General features: G+C 37.6%; 1 protein-coding gene across 2 annotated transcripts in view; it reads left to right on the top strand.

Annotated features, from left to right (window-relative positions):
• Positions 1 to 6,015: 6,015 nt before the first annotated feature.
• The window catches only part of tbrg4 (transforming growth factor beta regulator 4), an 8,592-nt gene continuing 8,270 nt past the window's right edge, over positions 6,016 to 6,337 (top strand). Inside the window, exon 1 of one of the 2 annotated variants that reach the window (XM_016283556.1) lies at positions 6,016 to 6,121. The gene's annotated coding sequence lies outside the window, so the exon portion shown is untranslated. The remainder of the gene's footprint in view (positions 6,122 to 6,337) is intronic. The other variant, XM_016283558.1, reaches the window with a different exon arrangement.

The following is a 6,337-nucleotide window of genomic DNA, read 5'->3' as shown; positions in this document are numbered from 1 at the left end:
CTCTCTCTCTCTCTCTCTCTCTCTCTCTCTCTCTCTCTCTCTCTCTCTCTCTCTCTCTCTCTCTCTCTCTCGCCCTCTCACGATCTCTCTCTCTTTCATTTGAAGAGCAGGCCTTATCCATTTCAGACATCTTATTTTCTCAAGGGAAAGACATTGTCCTCTGCCCCATACCTAACCAAACTCATGTCTGTTTCTTATCAGTTACTTTTCTTTCACCCAAGGTTATCACAATGCATCACAGCCTCCAGGTTTGCTCTTCTCTTTCTTTTTCAAAAAATAAAAGAGATACAATTTTCCATGGATCTTCAGCCGCTCAAAATGGCAACATTTTGTCCTTCACTCAAAAAATGCAGTGTGAAAAGCACAGATAACACCCAGTGAGACAGTGTCTGTAAATCTGAAAGAGTTTTTCCGCCTGTCTGCATGAGCATGAGAAACTAAAAGTGACATTGATTGGATGGCTGTTGAGCATGTGGGGTCATTTGTGTCTTTGTGCTGTTCAAATGCACCTGTGCAGATCAGAGCTCAATCTCTCTCTGTAGTCACTTTTTTCATGTCTGCCCATTAACTGCTGAAAAGGGACATTGTGCAATCTCACAGTGTTTACTGCCTTTAAAAATGCTCATCTGCACGTTCCTACTCAATAACACTACTGTGTTGAGTCATTGAAAGTACCTTTTTGTTTCAAAACTACCTCACGACTTTCTGCCCCGTCATCAGATGTTTTGCTTCCATTTAAAACTCTTCTTTTTCACTTATCACAGTGTTTTCATACTGTGTGGAGTAGAACAGTAAAAATCCCATTCATTTACTCCATAGAGGAATATATTTTGAGCAATAACTTATAAACCTTTCAAGACAAGCCTACTGTGAGCTACAAGGTTGTTAATTGATGGTTTATACTTTTGTTGAAACCATCAGCATTATTTCAACTTATTTTTTTAAATAATGTGTAACACATTAATTTCATGCATCACTCATGATTCTGTAGAGAACTACTCATGATTCTGCTCTCAAACTACTTAAATATTTGTATATAATAAATATTAAAGATGTTAAGTACAGAGTCTTGCACCTTTGTCTTTTGTCATATTTTCAAATACTTTTTTGTTTCAAATTAATATTCAAAATGTTTTTAAAAATCCAGATGGGAAAAATACATTAGGAACTAAGGCTGAAAAAGTGGCACTGTTGAACTCGATTACAAAGCGCTGTGGAATTCTGACTCGTCACTCGCAGAATTCAGCTGTCATGCATTTACGAATATTCATCTCAGTAATCAATTTTGGTGAAAAAGACCTCAGATGCCTTCAGTTTAAAGTTTATTATAATATTCTTGCACTGTTTGTCTTGTATATTATCCACCTTATTTTTCCCATAAGAGCGGGTGCAGCCATTTGTAAATTGAATGTGTCTTGCTTCCAGTCTAGCTATTTTTAGCCATACAAAACAGCTCGTTTTGCTATATGATATCACAAACTGGTGTGTCTTACCATATTATTTTAATGTATTATCTTAATTATGAACACACTGTTTTGCAGTGCAAACAGTTTTACCGTTTACTGCACTTCGTTATTCTTCTCGTTATTTCCCAACAGTGGCTAATGAACTGGAAGTCTCACACATTCACAGAAAACGGCATACTTCCTCGTAAAAAAAAAAAAAGGTAAATAGTGGACTGTTTTTATACAGGTAAAATTAATACAATATTTTCAATTCAAATCAATATGTCCAAGTATTTATTTATTTGGCGAGTTGTCATGTAATGAGAGGGATGATGTAGGCCTACACGTTATTTTGCGACAACGCTAGCCCTAGATACCCTAGATAATGACCAGCTGAGTGTACATTACTCCATACATTATTCACTACCTCAGTTCTCATTATTCAATGCTTTGTCCTACACATTTAACCCGATGACATGAGGGAGCTGTACACAGAACATTTTGCTCTCTGAATCTTTCAAATTAGACATTGTTGATCACAGGTCATTTCATTTGCTCATACACAAGACTGCCGACAACCAAAAGATCACAGGAATTCTTAACGGCTGCGAAAATAACGTCTAAAAAAGTTAAGAGGGAGTGAAATCATGTGCATGACAACCACACACACAGGGAGTCTCACATTTAGAGGTCACGCTCCTCACCATGTCCCCTTGGTCCCTCTTCCTCTCAGACTTATTTTATTTCAAACAGTTATTTCCTTCACTTTTTCAAGGAATGGAGTTGAAATACACGTCTCTAAAGGCTTAAGCCCGTTTGAAAGAGGATGTGTATGACGTTTGTGGTGCGGGTATGTGTGCAAACGTGTGTGTCTGAGGGAGAGAGGACTCACACTCAGTAATCACACCTCTGTGGTGTAATCCGTGTTCTTCAGGCCGCACTACAAAACACATTTACCAGATTTATACAACCATGCTTGTGTGTACCAGTGAAAAGGTAAAAAAGGGTCATACACACTTCTTTGTTTTATATGTCCAAAAGCTGACATTGAGCAAGGTCACTTGTGATCGAAACGTTTGCCCTTTCTTCGTGAAAATTATGAAAATAAATCTAGGAATTATTTGATTGTTGAATTTTGAGGCATCAAAAGTAACTAAGTAACAAAGCTGTTTTATGGATGTTAACTGTAATAGTATTACTGAAATCTTATTAGTAATTAGTTACACTACTAGTTACTGCAAAAAGTAATATTATTACAGTAATGATTAGCTCACCTCACCTCTTATCTGACAAGTCTTCGGGTTTGGGCTTATGGGGCTGTCACGTGATGAATGAACGACTCTAATCCGAAGACTCGAGAGATGAACTAATCAATTCTCTTTCCGGCTCAGATTGCATTGGTTAAATTTATGGGTCTGTCACGTGATGAACGAACAACTCGGAAAAACCCGAAGACTCGAGAGATGAACTAATCAATTCTCTTTCCGGCTCAGACTGCATTGGTTAAAGCTTATGGGGCTGTCACGTGATGAACGAACGACTCGGAAAAACCCAAAGACTTGAACCAGGTGAACTACTTGACTAATTCCAGTACAGAACCTATAGGATGTTGCGCATGCGCGACTGAACGAATCACTCCCCGAGATGACTCGTTCTTCCCGAGTCACATTAAAGGTTCGTTCAAAATGAATGAATCGTTCAAGAACGACCCAACACTACATTGCACTAATCTCAAGCTCACCTGAAACCATTCACACACAGCTGCTACCAATAATAACACACACTATATAAATCAGTCTCACACCACCATTCAACGCCAAGTAGCGTTTATCACTGTTTAGTTGATAGCTACTTTATGGAGCCTGCTCTATCTTTCCCAGTTTAGTCATAGTCTTGTTCTGATTCTCGCCTGTGTATTTCGGATTACCCCTATCGTCTTGCCATTCGGACTCTGTTTGCCCCTGCCTGGATTATTGCTGTGTACCTGGATTATCACTCTTTGCCTTGTCCTGTTGGATATTGTTCACCATCGATCGACCCACGCCTGTTTACTGGACTGCTCTTGTGTTTTGTCCGTGCCATACCTGTTCGCTGGTGTTTCGACCCTGCCTGTGTTTGACCACGTCTTTTAATAAAAAGCTTGCATATGGATCCGCACGTCTCATCTCGTCTGCTCCATTACAGGTGATGGGCTTCATAAAAACACGCAGTGTTTGCAAAATTTCGTAGTGCTGTTGGACTGTATCAGCTTTTGAAACGACACTCTGCCAATCAAATTCGCAGACCAGAACTAACTGTTGTATTGATTTCTGAAATATACATTTGCAATAGAAATAAATACAGACATGATTCTCTGGAGATTTTATTCTAGGAATCTCTCCCGCAGAGCTCAGAGCTTATTACTGTTAAACTATCATGAGTGTGATTGAAAGATACTTAACTTCACTTAACCCGGCCAACTAACTACCCTTCTGCTCTGTTTAAGAGACATTCAAATGCACCTCAGTTTTACAAGAAGATTGGATTGAGTTCTGAAATTTCGGTTAAAATATGCCTTTCTTCAAACGGCATAAAACATTACACAAATCTATCTCAAAATCTTATGGGAACCGTCTCTAAGCACCTTGAGGTACATATTGGAAGCGTATGCAAATTGACCCGACTTACCACGAAGCATGTCAAAGTTCTGATGTGTGCATTAAAGACCGTAAAACTGGCTGCACCTCTCTGTGTCATTAATGTAAATCACACTATTAACCAGATGACTATGCAGGCTGCGGAGGAGAGCTGATGGAATGGAGCATAAATCACCAGATAAAGGTTCAATCAGTGACTGTAACTCTCCGTTCTTCTCTTTGTGTCTCACTTTAACTCTCTCTTTCCAAAGTGCCACTTGAAAAGGGTAGTTAATGGAACTGCTCCACATTGCACTGCCTATAAAAATGTATCCTTTCCATTCACCTCCAGTTGAGCTGCCTCATTACTGAAAAATGTTTCACTTGCCCTTTTCTATCTCTTAAATTCAATATATAAAAACAGCCTTGTATAAGATTTAACCATTTCCCATCTCCCCTGCCTGGCACATGATCTTTAAGGAGAAAAATTGCTAAATCTACTTTTTCATTCATAACACAAACATGGCTGTCTTTACAAACCAGTGTAACCAGTTTCCAGACCAGAACTTCCTTGAGATGCTACTAAATGCTGGCATACTATCATGTAGTCTTACATTATATTTCCAAAGGACATTGTACTACTCATTTACCAAATTCCAGAGTCCCTCTCTTCTGACCACTAATGCAGTAATCAATCAAAAATTATATTATATAAGTGTAATATAATATTTAATATAAATATATTATATATTCTCCTAAATTGTCATAACATTTGAGCGTGTCACTATCCTTCCAGAGTGCCATAAGACCTTCCACACTATACAAAATAAATTAAACTTGCAACTACCTCCAGAAACAATGTATTATTCGTACCTCTGTCTGAATAAACGGAATGTATAATTTTCTATTTTCTTCTTGGACTTTTACGTTTTGCTATCTTGACTGTTGCAGCACTCCATTATAGACACAGTTTAGGCTGATTTAGACGAAATTATCCTCTACAAAATGTTGCAAAATGTTCATTTTGTTTGCTGCTTTCATGCTATTACTGAACCCAGAATAGACCTCTATTGTGCATGTGTGCACCCTGTTCCCATTAGAGAATAATACCACTGGAGCAGTTAACGAAGGATTTGATCAATTCAATCAGTTTATATTGTTCGGTACACAAAATCTGGAGCTTTTTGGCTGAGCTTACCAATCACCAAACTAGCTCAAATATGATTTCAATCAAGACAGCTTTTTGAAAAAGTAATAGATGTATGTGTATCACCATAAAAAAATAATGTAAAAAAAAAAACATTCCTGACCAACTAAACAAAGTGGTAAGTGAATTAAATTGATTAATTAATTAATCAATGTTGCCATCTGCTGGTCGTCTTGATGAATAGCTTTTTCTCGACTGCAATAGTTCTCTCGCTTGCTAGATTGCAAAACTCTCCTTAAATTAATGAATATATATTTAGCGAATATTAACAAAACATTATTAAGGTTTGTTAATAACGTATTTCAAAACTTGACTGCACATTTTAAGTGGTTTACTGCTTAATTTCAGATGCAGACAAATTAGTGTTGCTATTTGGTTTAATTCATTCATTTATTTTTCCCACCGGTGAATTTATGTTTTTGACTTTGCTAAAATGAATATAAGATTAATAAGATAAAATTGCTTTTGCTTCTTTGGTCACCAAATTCACACAGCAGGTATTTCCAAAGTAACTGAAAGTGTTAAGTGTATAAGTTAAAAGAAACTCCAAAATATATTGGTAAAATGACAATAATACATGTGTAATGTAATTATTAGCTAGGTAAAATTGTATTTACTGTAAGTAAATAAAAGTATTAACCAGATCTTTCCCCCACTTTACATTATCTGCTAAGGGAACTGACCTCCAGTCAACAAGGCTCAGTTTCTTTGTAATTCATAGGCATGCCGACCAATCACAATGCGCTGTCGAAATCACGTGTTGCCGGTTCACTGACGCAAAACCTCCGCGACTCCTACTGCTGTTTCCTCCATGTGAATGTCGTCGCTGCTTTAATAAAAGCTGATTTGACACGGTAAGAAGGCAATATTTGGTTTATCGGTAGTTACAGCGTAGTCCTGTTCAGTTTCGATAAAACATGTTTATTAAACTGTATCGGTGTTTACTGGGTTGCCGAAAAGTCTTGCTGATAATGTTGACAGTTCCATAAGCTTATCGCGGCGCCTGCCCAAATCGGCAAGGTCAGAATAGACTTTAACCCATGATAGACAGCCAGGTAATTCAGACATTT

The sequence above is a fragment of the Sinocyclocheilus grahami genome, unplaced genomic scaffold (genome assembly GCF_001515645.1).
Source record: "Sinocyclocheilus grahami isolate Dianchi unplaced genomic scaffold, SAMN03320097.WGS_v1.1 scaffold175.1, whole genome shotgun sequence".
Taxonomy (NCBI): domain Eukaryota; kingdom Metazoa; phylum Chordata; class Actinopteri; order Cypriniformes; family Cyprinidae; genus Sinocyclocheilus; species Sinocyclocheilus grahami.
Note: the sequence above shows the minus strand (reverse complement) of the source record. Positions and strands in the feature narration are given on the sequence as shown.